Source organism: Ambystoma mexicanum, chromosome 8 (assembly GCF_040938575.1).
Source record: "Ambystoma mexicanum isolate Mex_15411 chromosome 8, UKY_AmexF1_1, whole genome shotgun sequence".
NCBI classification, from domain to species: Eukaryota; Metazoa; Chordata; class Amphibia; order Caudata; family Ambystomatidae; genus Ambystoma; species Ambystoma mexicanum.
In genome coordinates, this window is record NC_090929.1 from 398,679,376 (window position 1) to 398,706,869 (window position 27,494).

The following is a 27,494-nucleotide window of genomic DNA, read 5'->3' on the forward strand; positions in this document are numbered from 1 at the left end:
TGGTTGTTGAGGTTTTTTTGCCCTTGGTCCAGCAAGGACTTCGGATTGACACTGTAAATGGGGGGGTACCTTGCCACTATTTCCATCTTCAAAAGGGCCTCCGAACTGCTTTGTGCAAGGATTATTTAATCACTTTCAACTACGCCAGTTTGTTGTGCCTGCATGAAATGTAAACCTTGTTTTGCTCTGATGCCCTGAATTGTTGCCTTTTGAGGTGCCTTGCCATTAAAGTGATTTTTCTGGTGACGGTCAGCTGCCCTAGATGGGTGAGTGAGATAAAGGCTCTTTCAGTCAAACCCCCATCTTCTAGAAGCAAGTGACTTTGAGGGTGAGGTAGTCCTTCTTTCCCAAGGTTGTGTTGGGCTTTTATTTATCACAGAGGGTCTATCTTCCTGTCTTCTACCGTCTGCCTCCTCCTTCTAATATGGAACTGAGGTTACATTATCTGGACCGTACAGGGCTTCTTGCTACTATGTCACTTGGATGAGGCAAATCTGGCAAGATGATCAGCTCTAATTTGGATTTGCAGGTGCTCAGGCTGAACATGCTGTTACTAAGCACTCTGCCCACTTAGATCTGCATTTTCATTTTCAATTGCTACAATCGGACCAAAAGGTGAAGCATGATGGTCTCTGGGCACATTTCACCAGATGTGTAGCAACTACTTCTGCCTTGCATAGGATAGTGTGGACATCTGTCAGGCGGTCGCATGGGCCTCTACCCACATTTGCCAAAAACAACTGCCTGATTCCTGGTCCGGTCAGGACACTCACTTTTGTAGTGCAGTGCTCCAGAGGTTCATGGTTTATTGGTAGTACCACAGTCTTCTCCCTCCTCCACGTTCTGCAGGCCTTTGGTAGTCTTTCTTCATTTAGGAATCTGTGAAAGAATGGAATCCATTAAAATAACAATTCACATACTTTTAATAATGCCCCCCCCCCAACAATTCTTCATTGCCCACCCATCCACTTACCCCCCATAAGGAGTCTCATAACCTTTATCAGTAATGTGCTCTCTGAAACCTGAGTGTGGGGAAAACTGGGCAGAACGAAGGCGCTGGGGCACGGCTGGACCCATATATACCACCCGTGATGTTGCATCCAAAATCATGTGCACCAGCCAAGGCCAGATGAAGCTTGGCGAACACATTTCTAAGAGGAGGACTCTGTGGGAGGAAGGATCAATCCTTCAGAAAGAACATTATTATTAGAATGTTTTTTATTTAAATGTTTTATTGGTTTCATAAATCAGCTAGCGAGAAAAGAACACAAAGAAAAAATCGCAAATTACAAAATAAAACAATTTATAATTTCAATAATTACCTTCATTCATTCTCGTCATCCGCATTTACAAATAAACCTTGTTAGGGATAATTCTCATTTCATGGCTAATTTCCCTTACCTAGGGAGTCCCTCAGCAGCTTTGCTGGATCTCTGAAGTTATTTCTTTCCACTTGGTAAGAGTGTGAGCTTTTCCCCCACCCTTACCCATGTTTTGCTATGTGTCTTTTATCTGTTTTAATGAATGTGGGCTCTGGAGTACAACACTTCAGTGGCCCCCTTCTTTTCTGTGTTACACAGCACCTTCAGTGCAGTGACACAGGGATGTCGTTCAGACTTCCCACCGACTCCATTTCTGAGGATGACTACTGTCCCCCAGAAAAGAGTAAAGTTGCCATTAACTTTACTTAATCAATTTAACCACAGATCCAGTACACTCTTAGCCCTTTTTATCTGTACCTCGTAGAGCATTGTTTCGCTCTTTTAACATTTAGACTTGGCTGGTGGCAGTGGTATCTACCCTAAACTTTTCTACTGCGGTTATATAAACGTGGTAGTATTGTAGACTATTGTATTAGCCTCAAACTTAAACCCGCTTGACCAAATACTTTTTCTTTTGGCTCCAGTGTGGTTTATTCACCATTTTTCTTTGTTAAACTTCTTCTTGTGTTTTACTTCACGCGGCAAACCAGGTTTGCCTTCTTTGTTCACTGTCTTTTGGCAGGCTTTTGCCAAGAAGCCATCCTCTAGGCGCCTGGGTGTCTAGGTGGGCTGAATGTGAGGGAGGGGTGTAGTCACCCCCTGCACAGGGTATCCTAGGAAACCCAAGTGGCACTTTTTCATGATTGGCTGAGGCAGTCGTCCGGGCTGGACAACCCCCCTGCTGTGTGATTGACAGCCAGGCTGTGTGAATGGGGGATTTTCGCATGAAAGGCAGGTCTCTTGGGCTGGAAGTCAGAGAGTCGCCACTGGAACTACAAGGAACCGAAGAGAAGCGGAGGAGAGGTCGACTGCTGCAACTATCTCGTACCGGTGAAGCCCTGCTGCAGTCCTGAGCTATCTGCCCTTCAACGACTAAGAGAAGATCCAGTCCGGAGTCTTTTTCCATTGAGCCTGGTGGGGATAACCAGCTCGTCTTCTTCAGTCGGAATCCCTTTGTGGTCGAAATCGCTGCACACTGCTGTAGTGGTCCGGATAGCCACCTGAAGAGCCTCTCCTGTTTTTAAGGAGCGCACCTTTTATTCATCGTCGCTGCTGCCGGCCTCATCCCTGTGTGGTGCAGACCCCCTCATCGTCCTTCTTCTTGCCGAAGCTCCAGGAATCGTGGGTCTGCAGGAAACTACCAGGAACAACTGCCGTGGCACCAGCTTCATCATTTGAGAAAGGTACTGTGTCCTGCTTGAGAAATTTGGGTGAATCCCTCTTTCTCTTCCTTAAGGCTTGTCCTTACTTATCCCTCCTTATAACTTTTGCTTCCGAACATTGACAATATCAAAGTACTCTTGGCTAGGTTGAATCGTGAACTGTCCGACTGTGTGATCCTCGACAACAGGCACCCGGTGTCACTTGACCCTGGCTCCCGACCCTTTGACTCTTGAATTCCTGTCTATGAATGTTCTTGGATTCTGTCTGCCTAACTATAATATTGCCTATGATTTTTGCCTCCAACTCCCTCTGGGTATCTCAGGTGCTAAGTGTGTTTTTGCCCAGGTAGCATTTCTTGTCGCGGATACGCGTTCATTTAGTAGACCGAACTGTCAAAAAGTGACCGCAATCGTATTCACGGTAACTTGTCTTGTTTCATAACACCGGTACATTCAAACACAGGGTACTTACCTTGAGTCATACCGTACAAAGTGAATTGGTTTGTTGTAGTATATTTTACGTGTAGTTTTGAATTTAATAGAAGTGTTGTGTTTATAACAAATGGTTTAAAAATAAATGTACTTATATTTTTCTACCTGAAACCTTGAGTGTGTTTGCTTGAGTCACAGTAATTGTGGTTTCTTTTTTCTAATCTCTGCTACTGCTCATATACTCTTGAGATAAGCCTGGCTGCTCCGCTACTGCTACCACTTTAACATAGTAGTACAGGCTTGTACCAAAGGTAAAACTTGTATTGCCACCTGTAGTCTTAATTGTGTGTAGTGGTCCCTAAGGGCACTGCACAGGATTCTGCCTAACAAACCTTTAACATTCTTCTAAAAGCCATTTCACTCACTCTTCGGATTTATTCCAGAGCCACTCCTCCTTCTGAGGTAGCTGATAAGACTGCTTCTAGCATTTTCCTATTCGCAACTACCAGCTTAGTTTGATCCCCTACCAATACCCAGTTACACCATTCTTGCAAGGTAAGAGTATTTCCCATGTGTTTGAATTCTTCCAAGAAAAATCTTCTTGATTCTTGTAGACCATCACACAGCATTGCTAAATGCTCCGGGGTTTCCACAGATAGCCTCTCATTTACAATGACGACATAGTGCATTTTCGACCCCTGGTGTTTTCCTCATAAACAAGACCTCTCTTGTCTTCAAGATATTTAATCTGCACCCAAGTAAGAGGTCTCTATATTTAGGGGAAGGAAACTTTAATAGAAATTTGGGTAAGACATTCATCCTCCCACTTTCCAAAGTTAAAGTTTGCCTGGATTTCAAATTGGAGCATTGATCCACAGTAGAGATGCAATCCCACATCATTCATTTCTTTTTAACTAGCAGGGGATTATGCATCAACATTTCCACTTGGACATCTTTATCCCGTAAGAAGGCTTCCATCTTCCCCTTCCAGAGTTGAAAGGGCACATCTAAAGATCTATTGTCAAATGCCAAGAATTCAAATGGCTTTTTCACTCCCTCCAGAGCACATTTTCTGTATTGAGAGACAGATTTGCAGGCCACCATTGACTCTAGTGATTGAAACCTAAGTTCAAACTTGATCGCAGATGAGGGCAGGGAGCTAGGCAATTTTAAGATTGAGCGCCAAAAATGAGCCTCCAGTTTCTCCCACCACTGCCAGGATAGACGGAGCGTAGACTCCACTTCATAGGTTAAAATTTGTGTCACCTTCTGCTTATAGAAGGATATAATGGGCGCCAGCGTAGATTTGCCAAATCTGCGCTGGAAAACTCTACCATGATTAATCAGTGGGATCAGTCTTGACGGTAGGTACTCTAATTGAGCTGCCTCATCACTGTTCTTATTCAGCGTAACTCCCAAATAAACCATTGAATCCACCAATTCAAGCGGGACACCCTCAACCCTCCACGTAAACTTCTCCCTCTTTGATTTTCTCACACGGGGAGGATTTTAGATTTTTTAATGTTAATCTTCATACCGTTTACCTTCAGATGCAGTTCAAAGGCTTCTAGGTGTCTTTGCAGACCAATCAGAGTTTGGTCCAGGAAAACCAAATCATCCGCAAAGAGGATCCAAGGAACCTCTAGTCCATTTATTTTTGGCGGAAAAGCTTGAAGTCCCCTCTGGGATGAAACCAGATCTGCTGTGTATAGACAAAATAACAGGGGAGCAAGAGCACACCCCTGTTTCAGCTCTCGACAAGTAGGGATCTTATCAGAGAGGATTCCCTTAGCAGAGAGTCTAATTCGGACCGAAGTGTCAGTATAGAGTGCTTCTATAGCCTCAACCAAATCTCCAGGACAGCCCCATTCTCGTAATTTTGACCAGAGGCGTCCTCGGATGACACCATCAAAGGCCTTTTCAAGGTCCATAAAGGTCATGAACAGGGTTGATCCATCACCCATGGTTTTAAGATTTAAGGCTGTGTCCACCCCCTTAACAAAACCTGATTGTCTGGGATCCAATACCCACTCTCCTCGGCCCTTCTGTTTAGATCCCGCAGGAGGACGGTTGCAAACTGTTTCCAATAGAATCCAAAAGGGCAATAGGGCGGTAGTTTTTTGGATCCGCCCTATCGCTGTCACGCTCACCTGGTCTCCATGGGGGCGTGCTCGTATGCGAAGGATGTCTGCACTGGTCTGCACTGGTGGTGTTCTGCTTAATGAGGGCCTGCTTGCGTCTTACCTTCTGCTTTCCTGTTCGTCTGCAAGTTGAAACAAGATATTAGCCAACTGTGTGAGCTGTTTTTGGTTTTCACCTCCTTCCGTGTTATCATTCTCTTTCCCTGGCTCACCTTGTTTATTATATGGGTGAGCTCTCCGTCCTGCACACTCTCTGGCAGAAGCGCGGTTAATCTGTAGTTCCAGGATCACTTCACTGATCCGATGGAGGTTGCTGAAGTGGATGGACTGGAGTAAGCAGGTAAGTCTCTATTCCAATAACTCCTTGAAATAGCTGCTGTAAGTCCTTGCATGCAAGATATCTAATGTTAATTTTTTTGTCTTTCAGGTGCGGCAGAAAGCAGTTTTCGGATGATGGATGACTCTCCTGACAATGATGTGCAGGATTCTTGCCAGTAAGTAGAGCGCTGTGCGAGATGCGCTAATAGTTCGCTTTACTTTATCCTTCTTGTTGTTTGCGACTAACCTGCTTTGTCTTTTCTGTTCGACAGGTGCAACGCTTTTCCAGGAAGAAGATGGAAGGTCCGACTGACGGTGTCGAGATGCGGCATGATGCAGAATGATGGAGAACTGCTCGCTGGAGTTCCGGGAGGAGGCCGAGTCAGGTGCGTCGCTACCCGAGAGGGTACCTTCTGTTCTGATCTTCTACAGATGCGGCGGCCCTTGGATAAGTGTGAAGGCGAGGTCCGGATGTTCTGCAGGTAAGGCCTTCAATGCGTGAATAACTCTTGTTGTTCTATTTTCACAGGTGCCGATGGATAGAAGACTCTGGACGGGCGTGGCAGAAAGGAAGCAAGAACTGACACGGTGAGCGTTATGCTGCAGGAGTGCAGATTGACGCGAAGCGTGTTCAGTTTGCAAGATGCGGTTTAAATAGCCTTGCAAGTAGTTCCAGGAAAATAGTCCCCTTCATTGTATCCTGTCTCTCAGAAAAAGTAGTCCCAAGCCACACCCTGTACTGAATGGCTCAGCAACTCAGAGCCAAATAAATGGACCATGTATTTAACACTTACCATGAGCCTGGCGCCGGCGGCGCCAGGACTGAGCCCAGGAGAGCCTAGCTAGGGCCTGGGAAGTCCCAAAGGAAGCCAGGGTCTGGGCTGGGCTCGCGGTTTTCAGGGTTTTGGGGGCATGCACCATGACAATCGCCCTTTTTAAAGAAAGGTACAATATGCGCCTGCTTCCAGGAGGGAGGAATTGTCCTATTAATCATAATTTGTTCAAACATGATCACTAAGATTTTTGCCCAATGGTCTTTGGTTTTTTCAATTCTTGGTTGGCGAGACCATCGGGACCCGCTGCCTGAGAGCCATTCAAATTACTGATCATCGTGAGAGTGTCATGTTAGTCAAACACGAAGTTCCACCTCCCTATGACTACTTCAAGGGTATTGGGTCCTCCGACGTATTCCATATCTATGACAGTAATCACCACAGCTGTGCTGCTTCGGAAAATCTTTCTGCGTCCTGCGTCGATGACGTTGATACGCCGTCCTCGAGGACCTCCGACGGCCGACGTCACCAGATGTTATCAGTTATCACCAGATGTTATCAGTAGGATGCACGACGCCCCTAGCCTCAGTTCCGTTTTTTCCGCAAACGTGTTCGGTTCGGAGATCTCAGCGCGCCTCGACTCTTTGGAGTTTGTTCTTTCTCGGTTCTTCGAACCTGTTTGTGAAGTATTTCTTCGTGAAGATGTCTACCTCGTCTTCCACACCGCGTCCGGGCTTTAAGAAGTGCGGGGACTGCGGGTCCAAGATGTTGGTGACGGACTCGCACAACGCCTGCCTCTGGTGCCTCGGGAGGCCCATGACACGGATGACTGTGTCGACTGCCAGTCATTCACGTCCAAAGCCTTGCGGGAGCGCAAGAAGTTGTTGTCGGTAGGTAAGGTGTCCAAGCCCCGGAAGTCGAGGTCTGCGGGGCTTTCAACGGACGATTCGAGGGGCGACTCTCTGCGTCGTTGTCGGAAGTCCAGTGGGTCTCGCTCTGGGAGTCGGTCCCGCCACTCCTCTGCCTCTTCGAGGCATTCCAGGAAGCGCCGGCATCGGTCGCCTTCCCCGTCCTCATCCGCGGACTCTGCCCGTTGGCGGGTCGCTTATCCCACCAAGCATGCGACACCGGAGGAATGGGCTTCCTTCGGGAAGAAAATGTTAGCGATTCACGAATCGCAGGGCACCGGTCCGTCCGCGCCTCCGAGTGGGGTCGGTCGTGATGGGTCGAGAGACACCGCTCATATGCCTTCAGGCTCTGGCGGTCGGTACGATTCGCGGCAGAGGTCCCGCTCCGACAAGGGGAATCATTCTCGTCATGCCTGTTCCAGGTCCCAGTCCTCGACGCGCTCGAGACCGTGTTAACCTGTGAAGTCTTCAAAGAAGACATCGACGCCTGTGGCGCCGAGGTCGTTGACGGACTCTCTCGAGGCTCCACCTCCGAGGAATTTGTTGGCGCCGAAGATGTCGAAGGACACGGTCAAGTCCCTGCCTTCGAGGCCTGTGTCAACGCCGTCGATGCTGTCGGCGCTGCGTCTGTCATCGACGCCGATTCTCTAAACGCCTGCACCGATTCATTCGACGCCCTTGACGCCTTTCGAGGTTGTGTCGTGGGGGGTACCCCGTAGAAAGGCTCTGGCCAAGGTCAAGCATGGCTTTGGTTCAAGTTCTGTGCCTTCTTACCGCCATCTGGAGTTTATTTCAGAGGTGGATGAGGGCTCTGATGATGGCATGGTGCCAGACGAGATTCTCTCGGGCCATAGCCAGTTTGAGGACCTGAGGCAGTCCCTGCATGATGCTAGTGGGCTGGACACCTCTCCGGAGGTGGAGTTTTGTAGGCCGGAGCCTGGCACACATGCCGATTCTTCGTACCGGCGCCGTATGTCACCGAGTACTTAGGATGGTCTGCTCCCCCAGGGGAGTTTGTTCAGAATGACCTTACGGATATCCTCGATATTGGTCCACCAACTGACCCGGTACTGCCGTTTCATATGGCTCTACAGAGGAGGGTGGCAGCGGCTTGGACTGCTCCGGAGAGTCTCCCGTCAGTGAGCAAGTCTTTGCCGCGAGAATACCGCCAAGCCAGTAGTGACCCCTGCTACTTGTCCAAGCACCCTACTCCGGAGAGTTTGGTGGTGCAGGCGGCTACGGCCCCGGCAAAGCAGGCGTCGTACCCTACCATCCCCCCTGATAGGGATGACAAGCGTTTTGACGGCTGGGCGAAGAAAGTGTTTTCTGCAGGGAGTATGGCGCTTCAGGCGGCCAACTCCATTTGTGCCTTGTCTCGTTTCACGCACTCTATGTGGAACTGTGTTTCCTTGGCGGCTGATCATGTTCCCGAAGGTTTATGAACGGGATGGTTTCCTTGCCATGGTTCAGGATGGCAAGGATGCTATGTGTGAGGCCGTTCAGTCGGGTTTGGACATGGCATATTGCGTCAGCCGGTCCCTGGCGGCGAGCACCGTGATACACAGGTTTGCGTGGTTGCGGAAGTCGGGGTTTGCTTCTGATGTGCAGGCCCGGCTCCTCAACATGCCCTTTGACGGGGAACATCTTTTTGGCAGCAAGGCTGACGAGAGCCTTGAGAGGTTGCAGACCTCAAAAGCTGCAGCAAAGTCGTTGGGCGCTGCAGTTCGGCAACCTCTGCTTTTTCGTCCTAGGGGACAGCAATGGAGGGGAGGTTCCTTTCGTTATTACTCATCCTTTGGTAAAGCGAGAGGAGCTGCCAGTCAAAGGGGCCAACGTAGGAGTGCCAGAGGTGGAAAACATGGTACTCGAGGTGCTAAGGCCGCTCGGGCTGTTGCCTCTTTGCCCTCAGGCAACGCCGCAGCCGCTTCAGCACAGTCATGAGGCCATGTCCCATGGTTCGCCGGTTGGGGGAAGGCTGGCGCAGCATCTTGCAGAGAGATGTGTGGGTTCTGGAGATCATAACCCATGGCTACTGTCTTCCTTTCCGGCAGAGGTCTCAAGACAATCCACCGGGGAATCTCTTTGAAGAGTCTGGATCCGCTCCTTGCGCAGGAAATTCAGTCCCTGCTGGAGAAAGGCGCCATAGAACTGGTGCCTGTAGCGGAGAGGAACAAGGGATGGTATTCCCCTTATTTTTTGATTTCCAAGAAAGACAGGGAATTGAGACCCATCATGGACTTGCGCGGTTTGAACAACCTCCTCAGGAAGGACAAGTTCAAGATGGTTACTCTCAAGTCCTCCAGGCCCTTCAACTTCAGGACTGGTTGGTGTCTCTCGACCTCAAGGACGCTTATTTTCATGTGCCGATCCATCCAAAGCACAAGAAGTACCTGAGGTTTGCGGTTGGCGACTCGCACTTTCAGTTTCGGGTCCTGCCATTCGGAACAACCTCCGCCCTGAGGGTCTTCACCAAGCTCATGGTAGTGGTGGTAGCACACCTCAGGAAAGGGGGGGGATTCACGTCTACTCCTACCTGGACGATTGGTTGATCAGGGCGCACTCTCCCGAGCAAGTCCTAGATCATCTGTCAGTCACCTGCCACTCCGTCCACAAGCTGGGCTTCTCCCTCAACTTAAAGAAGTCCCATTTGACACCAACTCAGAGGCTCCAGTACATTGGAGCAGTGCTCGAAACGTCCCTGGGGCAGTGTTTTCCTCCCCAGGTGAGGGCTCATCACATTCAGCAGATGGTGCACAAGTTTCAACTTGCCCAGACCCTCCCAGTGTTTGAGTTCTTGAGACTGCTCGGCCTCATGGCATCCTGCATTCTTCTGGTGCCAGAGGCCAGGTTGCGAATGAGATCTTTGCAATGGGCACTCAAGCTCCAGTGGTCTCAGTCCTCCGACAGGATGTCGGACCCTGTTCAGGTGCCGTCTTCGGTTGCCCGGGACCTTCTGTGGTGGGCTGACGAAGGCAATCTGATGAGGGGGGCTCCATTTTGGCTGCCCTGGCCAGAGGTGAATATTGTGACGGACGAATCCCTCATGGGATGGGGAGCTCATGCCAACGAGTTGACAGTCAGCGGTCGTTGGTCTCCGTCAGAGTCCAGACTCCATATCAATATCAATCGGTTGGAGCTGAGGGCCGTCAGGCTAGCTCTGAAGGCTTTTCTGCCGACTGTGCGAGGAAAGAATGTCCTGATCCTGACGGAGAACACGGTGGCCATGCACTACCTCAACAAAAAGGGGAGGGCAGGGTCACTTCCTCTGTGCAGGGAGGCGATGCAGCTCTGGTTCTGGGGAATCCAGCAGGAAGTTTCGATCTTGGCAGTTCATCTGGCAGGAGACGAAAACGAGACGGCGGACGCTCTGAGCAGGCAGAGCGCGATCTCTCACGAATGGGCGTTGGCTTAGAAGAATCTCCTGGGGGACCCCTCAAGTAGATCTCTTCGCCTCCAGTGTCAACCGGAGGTGCGAGAGGTTCTGCTCGTGGGAATTTCCTCCAAACAGAGCCTTAGGAGACGCGTTTGTGGTGGAGTGGTCATTCCCACTGCTGTACGCGTTTCCTCCAGTCCCTGTCATCCCGCAAGTACTGTGGAGGTTACGGAGGTTCGGTACTGGTCAGGACAAGACCATTCTACAGTGTTTTACCTGAACAAACAGGGGGCCACCTGCTCCCTCCTCTGTATGGAGGTGGTTGTGATCTGGGAATGGGTGCTGACGGAGGGGATTTGGATTTCAGCAGTTCACCTCCCGGGGGACAGCAATGCGGAAACACTCGCTTTGGAGTTCAGGTGGATACCTGCCGCACTTACTTGGCAGCCATCAGGGCTTACAAGAATTCCCCATAGCACGTGTCATTGGCGGCCAACCCGGTGGTAAGGACCACCTCGAGGGTTTGTCTAGGCTTTTTCCTCCGGTGCACAGGCTGCATGCGGTCTGGGACCTCAATGTGGTTCTTGCAGTTTTGCAGCGCAAACCTTTTGAGCCAATGGCCTCTGTGGACATCCGGCTGGTAACGCTGAAGACAGTTTTGCTGGTAGCTCTCACTTCTGGACGCACGGTCAAGCGAGCCCGTCACCACTTTTGACAACAACAAGGTCGTCTTGCGCTCTCACCCAAACCTCTTGCCCAAGGTGGTTTTTCCATTTCATCTTAATCAAGAGATCTGCCTGCTGGTGTTCTTCCCGACCCCGCAGTCAGAGGCAGAAAGGGCCCTACATTCCTTCGACCTCAAGAGGGTTCTCAAGTTTGACCTCTGTGACAAAATCCTTCAGGAAGTCTGTTTGTCACTTTGGGGGCTCCTCCCCCGGCTCTCTGATTTCCAAGGCTTCTAGTTCCCGTTGGATGGTTCAGGCCATTTCGGAGGTGTACATGGCCATGGGCAAGCAGATCCTGGAGGGGATACATGCCCATGCGGTCAGGGCCAAGGCCACGGCCGTCGCATTCCGGAGGCATGCTTCTTGGGATGTCATCAGCAAGGCGGCTACTTAGGCCACTCCGTCGGCTTTCTGTAAGCACTATTGGATACCAGCTCCAGTCACGATGCAGAGTTCGGTCAGGCGGTTCTAAAGAACCATTTTTGCTTCGTCCTAGATATGAGGCAGGTTGTCATGGCTCCACCCTATGGTCTTGCTTGGTGGAATCGCCAACAAGAATGGAGGAAAGCGAATGGGACGTTAATTAAATTAAAGTAATTAAAGTTACTCACTGTAATGACTAGAGTACTCCTAGTTCCCTTTCCTCCATACGTCCCACCCACCTTCCCCCGCTTGTTGCTGAGTGCTAAAATATGAAGTATAGCCAGGTATGTAAGCGCCCAATGTGTTTACAGGGGACTTGGGTGAGGTGCCGCAGGGCAGGGCCTTGGCGGGGCGTTCCCACGCCCGAGGCCGTGCCCCATGCCCAGTTCTAAATTTAAAGGGAACCTCAATTTTTCGCTGCCAAACGTTCCGGTACCGTCCCGATGTTGGGGGACGCCCACAAGGATGGAGGAAAGGGGACTATGATTACTCTAGTCAATACAGTGAGTAACTTTCATTTATTTAATGCAGACTTGGAAATTATTCATGTTGTAAAGAAACATGTTTGAAATTCTAGAAAAAAGCTAATTGTTTTTCGATCAACACATACCTGAAAATAACTTTGTAGTAGCATGTGATATTTGATTGGCTCTCTCCTGTTTATGGCAGCTCTCACTCAGATGGCCTACATGAAAATAAAGAGCAGGCAATGGGCTAAAGAGTGCCAACAGAATCTGAGAAAGCTACATATTTCACCCAGGTCAACACAGTACTACCTAGCGAGATATGGTAATCTATCCAGGATCACAGTACAGTCTGGTGGCAAAGCTGGGAAATGAGTCGACACTTTGGTTCCACTGTCTAAAGTTTAGCTTCTTATCTACCTGGCTCGACTAACACATTATACTCTTCATTGAGGTGGTAAATATATTGCGAGTCTGGATCCTGCTGTTGCGATTTTTCATCCCTTCTTGGGAGCGACAGAGCTGTAGACCTGCATGATACTAATGCAATATTAGTTTTTGGTGCAGGTATGTGTTTTTTTTACTAGTATGTGTTGCTTACACCAGGCTTTATATACACTCAATTTATCAACTTCAGGAAAAGAAAAGGCTGAACTGAATCTGCCTTTCAGGGATGTGTTACTCTGAGCTGGCATAAAAAAAGATCCATCTCTATAACAATTGCTTAACACACTGTGCTATCTTCTGAACAATCCTGGCACTCCTGCTTATCAGTATGCATTTCAACTTTGATTAACGCACGTAATGCCTGTATTACCCAAAGGAAGGTGAAAATGCTGCCCTAAGTTGGACTGCAGTGAAGAGACAAAGTATGTTACAGAATAATAGATCAAATTGAAACTTAGTTGTCAACAGCAACCATGCAGCAGGCTCACAGCCACGGAAGTGCACTGTATAACATCTTGACCTGTTAATTATGTTTTGTTAAGGATATGCACTGACTTTGTTGCATCAGATGTGCCCCTCTTGCCCACCTAGATTTCTCTAGTCGTAAGAGCCCCTCAATACTGGTTTATTTCTCTGCATTTTGCTGTATGTTGAGATGGATTTTCAGAATTGGCCCTGTGGACAGATTCTGAGAAGTCACACTATTCTGATGTACAGGGACAAACACTAATTTTCTAGCGAAATTCTATCTGGGTAGTGTGACTGAATATCAAGGTTTAGATGTAGGAGGGGGTGAGAGTTCTTCAAGGTACATTTAAGCACACACAGTGCACTCTTAATTCAAGTTAGACGGAATGTATAAAAATAGTTATTTATTTAGGCCTCAGAGTACTCTTACCAATTCAAAACCACAGGTAAGTAATGCACTACTACATACACTAATAATATCTACTCATTCACTAACATGTCACTTTTAAACACAGTTAGAAATACTTTTGAATGTACTTTAATTGTTGTACAGCTAGTGAATACAAAAAATAAAACCAGGTAGGTATTTAAGACTTCGAGAAGTAACAGGTTGAGAATAAATAAGTTAGCAAACACCATACAAAACCTTAGAACTAAGGTTCTTACTTTAAAAAGTCCTTCCCTAGCTAGAAAATTAGAAAATGAAGGGGTTTAGTGCCCTTAGAGTCACAGGTCCCAATATAAGTATTTTCAGGAGCCTAGGAGTCTCTTGTAGGAAGTAGCACAAGCTTAGCGTCTTTAAAAGACCCTCTACCAGTCCGACCACCTTAGGGGAGACCCAGGGGATGATACCAGTCCAGAATACCACTGTTTAGGGCTAGGTAGGAGAGGGATGGGCTAGGACTTCACGCAGATAGAACCCTATAAATCAGGGGGGGTGAAAACAGGTATGTTTACTCATCCCCTGTACTCTGATTTTCTCAGGGACCACTGTAGATGTTCCTGAAACTGTAGGGTTCTTGGGTCTGGTTCATTTTCTGTTCTGTGCTCCATTGGACAGCATTCTGGACACTGATGACACCTACTTCGGGATTACCACTTCAGCGCCGACCTCAGGGGACTCCCAGGACATGATGCAGGCAGTAAACGGCGATATCCACATGAACAAAATGGTGGAAGACTACCCTCATGGTGAAAATAAAGAAACGGGTCCTGCAAAGCCGCTCTTTGTGATGGAGAGCTGCAAATTCGGGGAAATTCTTCTTGTTCCACAAGCCGAGGATCTGTGGTGTCCCAAGGCTCAACTCTGGGGGTTGACCATTGCGGCAAACTACCACAGGTCAAACGAGAAGATGGCCAAAGCACAGATGAAAATCTTGTGGCACATCCATTTTAGAGTATATTTGCCATTACGCGGTAAAATGCAAAAGTGCACAGGACTATTAAAAGGAAAACTCTATCAAAGTATCCAATGCCACCAGCCCATCTTGGACACATCATGCAAGTAACCATAAAGTTACATGGGGGCAAAGTTTCTCTAGAGCACTTCACAGAAGGTGATGTGTGTGTGCAGGAAAAATAAACAGTATTACTATGAATTTCTCCTGCACTGATAACCATAGGGACTGATCAGTGCCCCCAAAACAGATAGCTTAGCAAGATAAATGGAGCAAACATGCTTCACTTACCTCCAAAAGTCAGGAAAGGTACATAACAATAGCAAAAATAAGGGAGTCCCTGATGTCTCATGGAGGAAAATCAGCAAAAAGTAAAATATTTACTAATAGTATAACATCAGCCACATTGGTCGTTAGAACTGTTGTAGCAGTGGTGGTGGCTAAGTGCTTCCTGCAATTTGGGCTTGCATCCTGCAGTGGTGACATTTGAGGCAACATGAATGATCAGATTACAATTCCAGGTACGGTGCATCAAGATCTTCTTTGGTGAGCTGCTCTGTCCAGTCTTCTCTGAGAACAGTTTTGTCTAATGTAGCAACAGCTGACTCCATGATGAATGTCTCTTTATTTGACTGAGGGCTACTCCTACCCAGCCGTTCATTTTGCACCCACAGGTGGAGCAAGAGATAAAATGCCACATCGATTTCTTGGAGGCCAATCTGTGTGCTTGCAGCTAAAACCACAAATGTCCCCAGTCTGCTTCAGGGATTCTCTCCTAAGAGGGTCTCTTTGGGATGCCGATGTCTGTTTCCTACTCGTTAGAGTCTTTTTGCAGTGCTATTTCCTTTTTTATCCTAATACTGGAAAAATGTTTCCCGGTCTTGACCCTAAATGGGCACTCGGCTTTTATGCGAGTACCAAATGGGCAATGAGCTGTTTATGTTTACTGGACCTTATAGGGACAACTCCTAACATACCACTTGCCAATGGATTGTGATGTGCATCAAAACCTGCTGAGAAGAGTTGAAAATGTAGGTTCCTGAAGACATCGGGCACGTTTAACCAGAGGTGATGCAGCTACGACTGCTTTGAAGAGGGGAGTTGTTTTGCTGAGCATCCTACAATCTGCCACTGCATCTCTGCTCATATTTGGAGGTTTTACTGCGTGGATTCTTTATCAGGAGGTTCCCTTTTTGGATGTTCTATCTTAATAGCTGCACCACATTTAGGAAGTTGATTCCTACCGGGGTTTTTGGCTTTGCTTTGCGAGTCTTTTCTTTTTTTATTTTTTTTATTTTTAAAGAGGAAACTCTTTATCAAAAGGTATGCATGAGAACAATAAATGGCTTCTCTTTGGCACTGTTCTTTCCAGTGTATACAATCCTTCTCCCAAATGTGGCATCCCCCTTTCAACGGACCCTCAATTTAATTGGAGTACCGTGATTGCTGACAAAATATGTGGTCTTTCTGTGGAATTTCTCCCATTCACCAGCTATGTAACATCCAGCCTTACAAAGGCCTATGAAATTGCACACTGCCATTTGTGGCGGATTTACTATTTACAGGTGCAGACTGTGCTTGGGGATAATTGTGAAGACAAGGGGTCCATTGGTAGAGATTTCTACCAATTAGTACATTTCTAAAGTAAGTCATTTCTTCTTTTGTTTTTTTCACGGCACACTAATTTGCGTTTAACAATATAGTTTACTTTTTTCATCATAGTTTTATATGTCATATGTTATGTGCAGGCAAGCATACTCACCCTCATTGGCCTCTGACTTTTATGTTCAAGTAAGCAGGTTAATAGTTTTGGCATGGTGAATTCGGAAGTGAAACATAGGAAAGTATTTTTTAATCTTCAAAACCAGTTCTTTTAAAGAGGGATGTTTGTATAAAACTTTTCTCATTGAAGTATAGATGCCAGAAACATTATTTGGATTAGAGGGGGCACAATTCTCTAGATAAGCGTTATGCAGCCACAGAGTATGCATGAGTTACGTGAATTATAGCAGTCGCAGAATGATAGAGATTACAAAAATGGAAATCTCAGAACTAAAAGGTTATTTGCTTTGACAGATCTTGATGTGGATGCCCTGAGATGACCGCGACTTTTCACCTATCCATGACAGACTTGCATTGACTGATCTAATGTTAATACCTCTGCACAGAGTGGAATCACTATCCCAGATTCTCTAGTAGTTGAATCCAGTCCATGCCACTGCATCAGGTAGTACGTTGCAAAATGTGGGGTGAGAGTTGGGAACATGATAGGGTAGTATTTTCTAAACAATAATGAGAAAATAATATTTTTGCAGTTAGAAGATCTGGGTAAACGGGAACTATGACTAGGGTGGTGCTTGGCACAAGATATTTTGAAAGATGCTGAGTCTGGCTGAGCAATCTTTTTCTGAGATGGAAGATCTGCTTACTTAAGGACACCTCCTTGACTCAAGTGGCGATAACACATCTGTTTTGCTTTTACTCGGCCACGTGAGGCGAACCCTTATACTTACATTTCCCTGGCCCCTGGCAAAACAAGTTATTGGACTCAGACAGGCAAAAAATCACACTTAGACTAATCGTTATAGTAAAAATTGAAATGGCTTGTTATAAGCTGTTTATTCATTCAGTATATATGAATTTAGCACACATAAACAAACATATTATGTAGCTTTATAGACCTGCAGCGAGAGCCGTACCGGGCGTTATGGGCCCTAAAGACTGAGTTAATGAGGTATGAGGGACCATAACGCCCGGTACGGCCTGAGCTACAGGTCTATAAAGCTATTAGAACACCTTCAGTGTTTAATTAAAGTAGGATAAATAAGACCTGTTTAATTGAAGTACAAAAATTGCAAAATGGTAAACAAATGTTGCAGACATTTATTTACCATTTTGCAAGTTTTTGTACTTCAATTAAACAGGTCTCATTTTATGTTATAGAGTGGTGGAACAGAAATCGGGTGTGGGTATGTCTGCCCAGTGTTTGACTTAAGTGTTTTTTTCTATTTTTCCCCTACATAAACATATGCTTCCAATTACAGTAAATGACAGTAACAAAACATTACCAAGGTAACTCTGCATATTACTTACCTTAGCGTGCTATATACTTACATTTGTCTCCTGTGGTTTCCCATTATACTTTCCATACAATGCTGCGCCAAACAACCAAACAATGTGAGGAGGCGAGGCCAAGCTTCCCTGTATTTTCATTGCAGTGGAAAAAAAGCCACTCTCCGTGAGAAAGCAAACGGAAGCTTTTCTTTCTCGCCGTTTTCACAATCATTGCAACGCTTTCCTTACACAGCTAAAGCGGAAAGCGTTTCTTCCAGCTTACAATCAGTGGGTGGTGCTGTGTTGCACACGTTGGTCTTGCAACTATAATTCGGAAGGGAAAGTTAACTCTTTCCATTCCAACATTACACCCAGATCAACGCAGCAACTTTGGGCGTTGGCAGCTGCAACACGTAAGTAATTTAAAGGCTACTTGCGGGCTGTATTCAATCTGTGGGCTATACCAGTTCGTATAGCCCACAGATTGACCAATCACAATTTTAAAACACCTGCTATGGTGTTCTAATCAGATATGAAAACATATAGAAAAATGGCATCACTGTTGGCAAGGAAGTAGAAGACCCCTTCATCTTGCCCACTACGACACTGCTTAGTCCTAGAGCAGGTAGGCGAAGAGATCACTCATACTAAGGGGGCCTGGGGCGGAGCGTCCTCTGTCTCAGCGAGACTGCATCACCTGGGGGTCCAAGTTCTAACTGTCTTGCCACAGAATGTCCTCTTCTCTTTATGGGGGCATGTTCCCGCCCTTCTCATTTGTGACTACCTTCGGCCAAAGATCAGATCACAAGTGGAAGGGGCATAGAGTTGAAAAATCCAGCCAGAAGTGGAAAAACTGAGCGCCCCTCTCTTTGCATTAATTCCCAGAACCCCTTATCATGCACCTGCAGAAAGCGCCGACTCCTTCCCCGTATTCGTCCTTCAGTTGACAATACAATAACTATTCTCCACAGTAAGTCCACTCAGCAACAATATTAATGTAGTTAAGTGACCTTGCTCTGATTTTGCTACTGAAATGCTTGTTTATTTTACGAGGCCCGTGGAGACGCAGGCTTTTATTACAGAGATTGGAGATGAGTAGCTCGCCAGGCCAATTGATGCTAAACAAACACACCTATGTGTATTTAACTCTGTGCATTTGGGACAAAAATTTAATATACATTAGGACTCATCTATACTACAATTGGATCTATGTGACCACTGCATGGCCCGTAATACCGACGATGAAAATATTCAATCCGAAAATGGCGGCGCGCAGTGATGACGTAGATCACACAGTACCGTATTCCCCCTACCCACAAGCCTTCTATCTATACTTATCTTTTGTCTGCAGACCTACCATCTCTCCGGCGTCCTGTCTTACCGTCTGCCTGCAACAGATGTTTCCCATCACTGAAGAGGGTCTGGACCTCCGTTGCATGGTCCTTGTTTCTCCTTTTTTCCCCCCTAACTTTATTATCCTGCATATTCTTTTCTATGTCTGCAGGGGACAGCCCGCAAATCCCATTATACCGTACAAGAGGAGCGGGGGACACCCCCGCTCCCACTATTCGGTATAATGGGATTCAGCATTTTCGTCAATGTTGAATGCGCAGAAAATTTACATTCTGCCTTTCTTTCCCAAAATAAACGGGTGATACCCTTCAATTAAAGCTTATGGTGCTTAAATATTGGACAAAAGGATATGTTCGCATCTTGTGTGGAAGTTATATTCGGGGAATGCTATTTATTAGCTCCTTGTTCCCCAGTGGTAGCTCCTGGTCTATGCTGGATCCAGCTGCTACTTTTAGCTTCTGCTTATCCAATCTTAATTCGGATCCCTGGTATTCTGTGCACTATTTCCATCTTTGGTGAAGAAGGGCTTGTCTTAATTGTGCCTAATGTCAGCAGGATTTGCAAAGGAATGCTTTTAAACACAGTTTACCTGTAGATGTTTATATTGGTATATGCACCAGGTCAATGGAAAAGGATATCTAAGAAAGTTGTTGTCAATTGGTTTGTCTGCTTAAATGTAATGGCTCTCTCGCATGTCTAGGTCTCTGTTGTTGTAGATGCATCATTGGGTTGAGTAACATGTCAAGAAATGTTATATGCTGGGGCTGGTTGGTGACTCAAATGATGAAAAATGTTTTGTAGTTTATGATGCACTGGACCGATATGTAGGTGCTTGAGGTGCTGGTATATTTATCCTCTTTAGTGCACTGCAGTTGTATTGTATTCTATTCGTCCATTATATAGTGCCCTTTCCCCATTTGTATGACTTCAATGCGCTTTGTGGTTGGAACACCCTCGGGGACCAAAGTCCATGTGTGGGATATTCTAGTTAATTTCTAAGTTGCGTGTGTGCATTTTGCCAGGTTATGACTTAGGTGGAGTAGCTAAGCTCCAGTAAGTGGCCCGGAGGTCAGGCACGTGGGTGGCTACTGCTGCTGTTGGTGGTTTAGGATAGAGTGCTAGTGTCAGAGACTCGATGTGTGCCCAGCTAGACTGAAATGTTTTCTTAGGTTGCGCTGTATACTAATGTCAGAGGTGATGAGGTACATCCAGGGTTTCTGTGTAGATGGCTATACGAGATACTAGACCGAAATTGCGTAGCCGTAGATGCATTCTATAGTGCATGGATGGGTGGCCGTGCCTGCGGCCTGTGTCCACAGAACGTCGTACAAGATGTACATACCTTCATTGCGGATAGAGTTCGTCTTCGATGTCTGTTTCTAGGTCCAACGCGATTAGCCAGTCTTGACTGTTGTGGTCCCTAGATTGAGAGTCTGAGCAGTGGGATAGGGGCCAGAGGGACAGGGGAGTGATGTATGGACATCTGGGGGAGAGGGTGGTGGGGGGAGAATTTATCAGGATGTGCCGCTGCGAACGCTGCAGCATCCGCAGAGGTAGAATCACCTAGATTTGAGATAGCCCAGTAGAGGGAGAAACACACAGAAATAATGTGGACACAAAAGTCCATAAAGAAAGGACTAGACATCATTGCCCCTCTTAAACTGCAAAAGAGCAAACGGCAAGCCCACCTGAACACCTGGTTCACCCCACATCTGAAAGAACTTAGATTGCACAAAAGGAAACTCGAAAGCCAATGGTGCAATTCCCCTACAGAAGAGAACAAATCACAACTTTGTGCAAACAACTATAAAAAAGAAATTCTTCTCACAAAAAAGAATCTCTTCAATGAAAGAATCGAAAAATCTAGCTCCAACACCAGAGAACTATTTGCCATACTAAGGGAACTAGAATCCCCCATACCCTCACCAGACAATATAATTAAGGACAAAGTATGGTGCACCAGCGTCCAAAACGCCCTAACTAATCAAATCAAAACTCTTCAGATTCACCAAAATATCTATCCCAGAAACAGAAAGAGTTATAGCCTCACTTAAACCATCTAACTGCAAAGGCGACAACTGCCCTCCCCAGATAATCAAGGATGCTGCTTGGGACCTAGCCCCCTTTATAACCAAGCTGATCAACGCATCCTTCTCCTCCAACACCATACCAAGTAACCTCAAAGAATCTTGGGTCCTGCATCTCCTCAAGAAGCAAACCCTATTCCCACCAATTACAGGCCCATCACCACGGTGCCATTCCTGTTAAAGATAATAGACAGAGTAGCATACCTGCAAATTCAGCAATATCTTGAAACTCACAAACTATTAGGCACCCGCCAATCGGGCTTCAGACCGCAGCACGGTACCGAGACAGCCTTAATCGATCTTAAAACCCAGATCAATGAGATTAACGACAAAGGGAACACCGCCATGTTGCTCCTCCTCGACCTGTCGGCAGCATTCGACCTGGTGGATCATGCAGTCCTGTGCGAACACCTGGCCTCAGCTGCCCACTTCTCGAAAGAGGCCATAGCCTGGATCCAATCATTCTTGGACAACCGAACCATGAGGGTCTTCTCTACCCTAGCCTCAGCAGTCCCCATTAAAATAACTTGTGGGGTACCCCAGGGCTCCTGCGTCTCTCCCACCCTCTACAACATCTTTACCAAGCCCCTATTTGACAAGTTGGACAGACTGGGTGTCTCATATACCAATTATGCAGATGACACCCAGATCCTTATACCCCTTTCGGGCAACTTCGTTTCAGATACGGCCTTGGTAAACAAAATATATCTCATCATTCAGGCATGGATGGCCACACACGGCTTATGCCTGAATGATGAGAAAACCGAAATCCTGCTCCTAGGATCCAATACCAATTTAAAAAAAACTCAGTTCCAACTATAAGGCCTTCAACATTGATGGCAACACCATCACAGTGGCCAAAACAGTGAAAACGCTAGGCTTTCACCTTGATGCAACCATGTCACTAAAAAAACAAGTCAACTCACTAGCATCCTCCACCGCCTACACATGCAAACTAATCAGGTCAAGTAGAGCCTTCCTCACCCAAGCTAGCTGCATCATCATAGCCAACGCCCTAATACTATCCAGACTGGACTATTGCAACGCCATGTACCTAGGAGCCAACAAATACATAACCAACAAACTGCAGACACTACAAAATAACGCTCTCAGAACAGCCCTCAACCTACCCTCTAAGGAACACATCTCTAACAAAAGGAGAGAACACAAATGGCTCAAAATCTCTGACTGCATTGCTCTCAAAACGGCATCACTCACTTACAAATGCTTAAACAACGCAGGCCCCCCCTATCTCGCATCCAGAATAAAGAAAAAACACTCCACCCGCCCCACCAGATTGATTAACTCTTACTGCCTGCAGGTACCCAATTTCAGACTAAAGAAAACCGGCGGCAGTAGCTTCCCTGTCTTGGCAGCCCAATACTGGAACGCCCTCCTACTCAACATTAGGACAGACCAATGCTACTATAGCTTCAGGCGAAACACCCTCACCTGGTTGCGGGCCAATGATCCTCATGACTAACCCTGCCATCTCATCTGCCCATGCTGTTGTTCTAACCTGTCTGCCATGCTCAGCTTTAAATATGTAAATATGTAAGTGTAACCAAACTGCCCCTGTGCACAGCACTAAATATGTAAATATGTAAGCATTCGCTTAAATATATGTATATATGTACACTCCACGCAATGTAATGCTATGCCTCTTTTTTTTGTTCTTTGCTCATGTGTGCCTTATCCTGCAACTAAATTTTTATGTAATCCTATCTTCCTGCCCTCTGTTGCGCCCTGTTACGTCTGGGTTTTGTGCGCCATACTAAATAAATAAATAAACAAAAGTAAATGATTGTCTACGTTCTTTTTACCTTTTCCCTTCCCTTTCTTTTTCCCTTGCCTTTTTCTGATGTTAAGATGCAGAATTGTTCTAAGTGTTTTTATGAGAAAGTTTCTTTCAGTATTTTGTACGATTATGTTTTCCTTAAGGCAACATAATTATATATGTTATGCTGTTATTTTATCAATTGTCTGCACTTAGTAGTTTTGTTTAGGTATGGTAAGACTGCTTTGGGTTTTTTGCTTTCTTATTTCTGGAGAACTGTGTATTTTAATGTGTTAAAAGTCATAATTCTGTTTTCATGTATGGCTAAAACACAATAAACAAAAAAACAAAACATATAGAGACACCTAGATTTGGGATACCTGGATAGAGGGAGAAACACCTGAAATGGGGGCACAACAGTAAATGCAGAAACACCTAGATTTGAGAACGGTGCCTGATGTGGGGACCCAAGAGTTAATTAAATCGTACTTAACGGTTGGAGTGCATCAGTCATAGGACTATTACTTACTAGCTAGCAACCTTGGTAAGCTATGTTCTGAAGCTGCGAGAGGCGGTATTGCTTTCCAGAGTACAGTAATTGCTGTATTCCCCACCCAGACCACTCATAACTTGCAGCAGGCTTCCCAGGCGAACCAAGGTAAGATCGGTTTTTAGACAACCCCTTGCCCTGGGTTGGAGGTATGGTAATTCATTTGTCAGAGACCCACATTTTGTTGAGGAAGGTGGGAGGGGTTGTTAGCTGTAAGAAGATTGCATATGTCAGATGCATTTTTGATGATGAGCAGCCTTAATTAGATCACTTGCTGCATTTCCCCTCTGCATTTGTTGTTGTGGTGTGAATAGATGCTAAGGTTGTGTTGGGTACCCTGTTTTCCTGATCTTACAGTATGAACAGAATAGATGATTCTTGCTGTTTGCCAGTGGTGTATGTTAATGTATCTCTAGTTGAGGGTAATTGGGGATTTATTTTACTGAAGGGGCGGAAATGTGCTGTTTTGTCATACTGATGGGTGTTGTAGTTGTTATATTGATTTGTTTAAATTATTTGTGGTTTCTGTCCATTTGGATGCCAGTTCTTTCATTTCTAGAGTTTTGTTTTTTGGGTGTGGTGGTGACATTGAGGGGCGCCTTCTCATGAGGGATCCATTGCATATTGAGCGGTGCTATGTTTGTTCTGACTTTGTCACTAAGATTGTTGTACATTTCAAAGTAGTAATGGCACAAGGACTTCTTCTGGGATTCATTGTAGTAGCTGTTGTTGTTCTGCTGGATATCACTATCATTGTTGTATGACCAGTTGACAATGACCGTGTTGGGTGTCTAAATGGAATGGGGTGTTTAAAGTGGTAGTACCTAGACTAATATCTCATCATTGTGAGTTGGTGCATGGAATTGGCTTGGGATCCTAGCATATGATGATGGGTAGTCTCACAAGATGGGTACGTGTTCTGCTTTGTTATGTTGTTATGTAGGAATTTGTATTAGCTCTAGTTTTTTAGGTTCATGTTGCTCACTTTAATCATGGTTGTGCCATTCTCATAAGCATGTACAGTATATTTATTAAAGATGTTTTATGTAATGTTAAGTTGACTTATACCGTGCACCGTTACCTTTTGCATGGTCTCCAGGCACTCCTATAGCTCTGTAAGAAAGAGGGCAGGGTAGTTTAGTGAGGGAAGAGGGATAGGATAGAGGTTGTGCTCTTCTGTTGATGCCTACAGGACCAGGAGGAACTGGCTTCTGTGCGTGTCGGCTTTCTATGTGTGCTCTGTGTGCACTGGCTTGTTGGTCTGGAGGGGTAAGGCCTGTTGTCTGGGTTGTTTGTTGTTTGCAGATGTTTGGTGTGGTGGATGTGTTTTTTGTGTGTAGAGTCGCTAGCCGTTTGGGGTGTGTGTGGCACTTGGGAGGTATATGTGAGAAACCAGAAGGTGTCTCACCCACTAGTCCTCTGGGATCTGTCATCCAGGTGGCCAGGACACGCCCATCGATGTTGAATCCAGTTCCTGGGGGTGGACCAGTGCGGGAGGATCACCTGAATGACTGGTCTTCGGGGAGTGGGGACACATGATGGTGACACACGGTATCCCTCTCTTCCCTGCAACACCTTTACCCCATCCTACCCAGTAGGCTATATGGAAACTCTACCCCTCCCTTCACTCCCTTTTTCCTGCACAAACACTTTCACACGGACAGCCCGCTCTGGGAGAAAACAGACTCGCACCCGAGCCATGTACCTGACATGTCCCACTACTATGGTCAGGCAATTAATGGTAATCCTTCACACCTGACTTCCATTAAACTTCCCCACAAGGATGAAAGGCGAAGCACGAGAGCACACTCTGAGCAAGGCAAAGCACACAAAGGAACATCAGTTTCGAGATGGCAGCTGAACGAGCGACGAAAGACGTCAAACCAAGCAGGGTGCACAAGGAGGGAGATACCCTTGACCTTTCTGGCGGAAAGCCGTTACTTTCTAGACACCCTTGGATTTCAGAGCATAAGGCTAGGAAACCAGAGTGAATAATCGTGTATTGTGTGTCAGAGATACTCGGGGCTCTCCTGCACGGCTGATCGAGTAGGAGAGAAACAACAGCCACTGTGGTACCGTCCTTGGCTCCAAGATCAAAGAAAGATCAACACAGCCGGTGAGTGGGGGAAACCGATACAAGACCGGTTTGTGTTGAAGTCAAGGTTGCAAGCGGCAACATTGAATACAAAGAGCAAGGATAAAGATTGCTGAAAGCGTGTGATGAAAGACGCGAGGACAGCCTTACGGATGATGGATGTTTGAACTGTAGCAAAGAAGATACAGTATTCATGACAGAGTGGTCCGGCACCGCAAGTGTGCTCAATGGAAGGTCTCCGTAAGATAGTCAGCCAAGAAGAGGCAGAAACAAAAGTAAAAGATAAAGAATAAGAATTGGTGTGAATTAAAGTGGTCATGTAATGGTTTAAACAAAAACCATCGCGCAATCAAAAGTCTTTTGGTTTTTGATACAAAGGGGTCTGAGCCCGAATGAGGGGGATCCGTGGTCCAATCCCAAACAAGGGAGACAAATCGTGAACATTGTGCTAATGGGATCTGAGCCCGAAAGAGGGGGATCCGTGGTTCGAGCCCGAACGAGGGAGACCAGTTGCGAACCTGTGAATGTGAGAATCCTGATAAGAAAGGAACTTTGGTGTTTGTTACGTCAGGCCCTCTGGAATAAGAGACTGTCATTGGGAGAGAGACTTTGGCAGAAGGCACTGATACCGAGAGAGAGAGAGAGAGAGAGAGAGAGAGAGAGGGATAGAGAGAGAGAGAGAGACTCTCTCAAACGTGGGGATGGGAAGCCAACTGCTTAACTATCCTGACATATCATTTCTTGAACACTTTTCTTTTGCCTACATTGTTGTCACACACATTTTGTATTTAGAAGTAAGGATTGGCAATAGGTTTGTAAGTATAGGCCATTTCATTTTGACAGACTCCACTAGGACTGCGTTATTATTATTTGATGGTCGTAGCTTGCGCGCATCCTTAGATTTAGGATTAGATAGGCGTTAAACCGACCCATTGAAGTTCAATAAACACCCTTAAACTCTGATCACTTGTGTCTGTTTTTACTGTTTGATACTATCCATTCCGTACATATGCTGGAGAGGAGCCTAGGTGGTTAGTGCAGTAGCAAACTTCAGAGTGTAGCACACTTTCAACACAGAGGCAGAAATCAGAGGGCAGCCGTACCCTATTCAATCTGGTCTCTGTACTCAGAAATTCAGCAGGATTAAAGCATGGTGGCTATGCTCCAAAGCGCACCTAGATTCAGTATAGTGACTACACTCGGAGATTTCACTAAATTCAATACAGTGTCTACACTTCAAAAGTTCTGCTAAATGCAATAAAGTGCTAAACCCAAAATTAATTTAAGTGCAATACATTAGCTATCCTCGAAATTAATCTAAGTGCAATAGATTGGCTAGCTTTGGAGCGCAGTGAGATTCCACACAGTGGCAAGAATTGCATGGTAGTTATAAAGTAATAAAGTAGTGAAATGGTTTTAGAAGCACAGTGCTGGCCGTGCTCCCACTTCGTACCACCTTACCTTTTTGTAGCAGTAGTGCTTTGTACGGCGCTCACAGTAAACGGGCGATGGGGAGCTTCTCTTTGACCCCTGGCCGACTTCCCGGGCAAGGCTCCCTCTGGGAAGGACACTGAAGAGTAATAGTTCCGGTCATGTGCACAGAGCACTGAATAATCGTGGTGAAGGTTGGGTGGGTAGGGAAGGTAGGAGGGAGGAGGGTCAGAGAAAGGGCTGGAAAGGGTGAAAAGGTTGTAAAAGGAGTTCAAAGTTCTCGATCCAAGGGAGAAGAGGAGCTTACCACGCAGACGATGATCCCACTAGGTTACCGTGAGCAAAAGAAGGCCCGGGAGCACAGCACCAAGAGAGAAACTCTACAGTCCTTGTTGTTTCAGATCATGCACACTGAGCACTGACCAATCAGGGAACACTGTGGGCGGGCCTGGAAGGTGGGGGGAAGGAGGGTCGGAGAAGGGACAGGAGAAGGTGAAAAAGGTGGAAAAGGAGTTCAAAGGCCAGCAGCACTTTGTGGTTTTAACGAGTATGCAATGCTGGATCTCCTTGCAGTTGAAATGGGGTTGGGTAATTAAATGCCATTACATTAAGGATGTTTTATAGAGATCTCCAT

At 46.3% G+C, this 27,494-nt stretch overlaps 1 protein-coding gene across 5 annotated transcripts in view; it reads left to right on the top strand.

Annotated features, from left to right (window-relative positions):
* CDK5RAP2 (CDK5 regulatory subunit associated protein 2) overlaps window positions 1-27,494 on the top strand; it is a 2,172,192-nt gene that overhangs the window by 1,523,221 nt on the left and 621,477 nt on the right. The window lies entirely within an intron of this gene.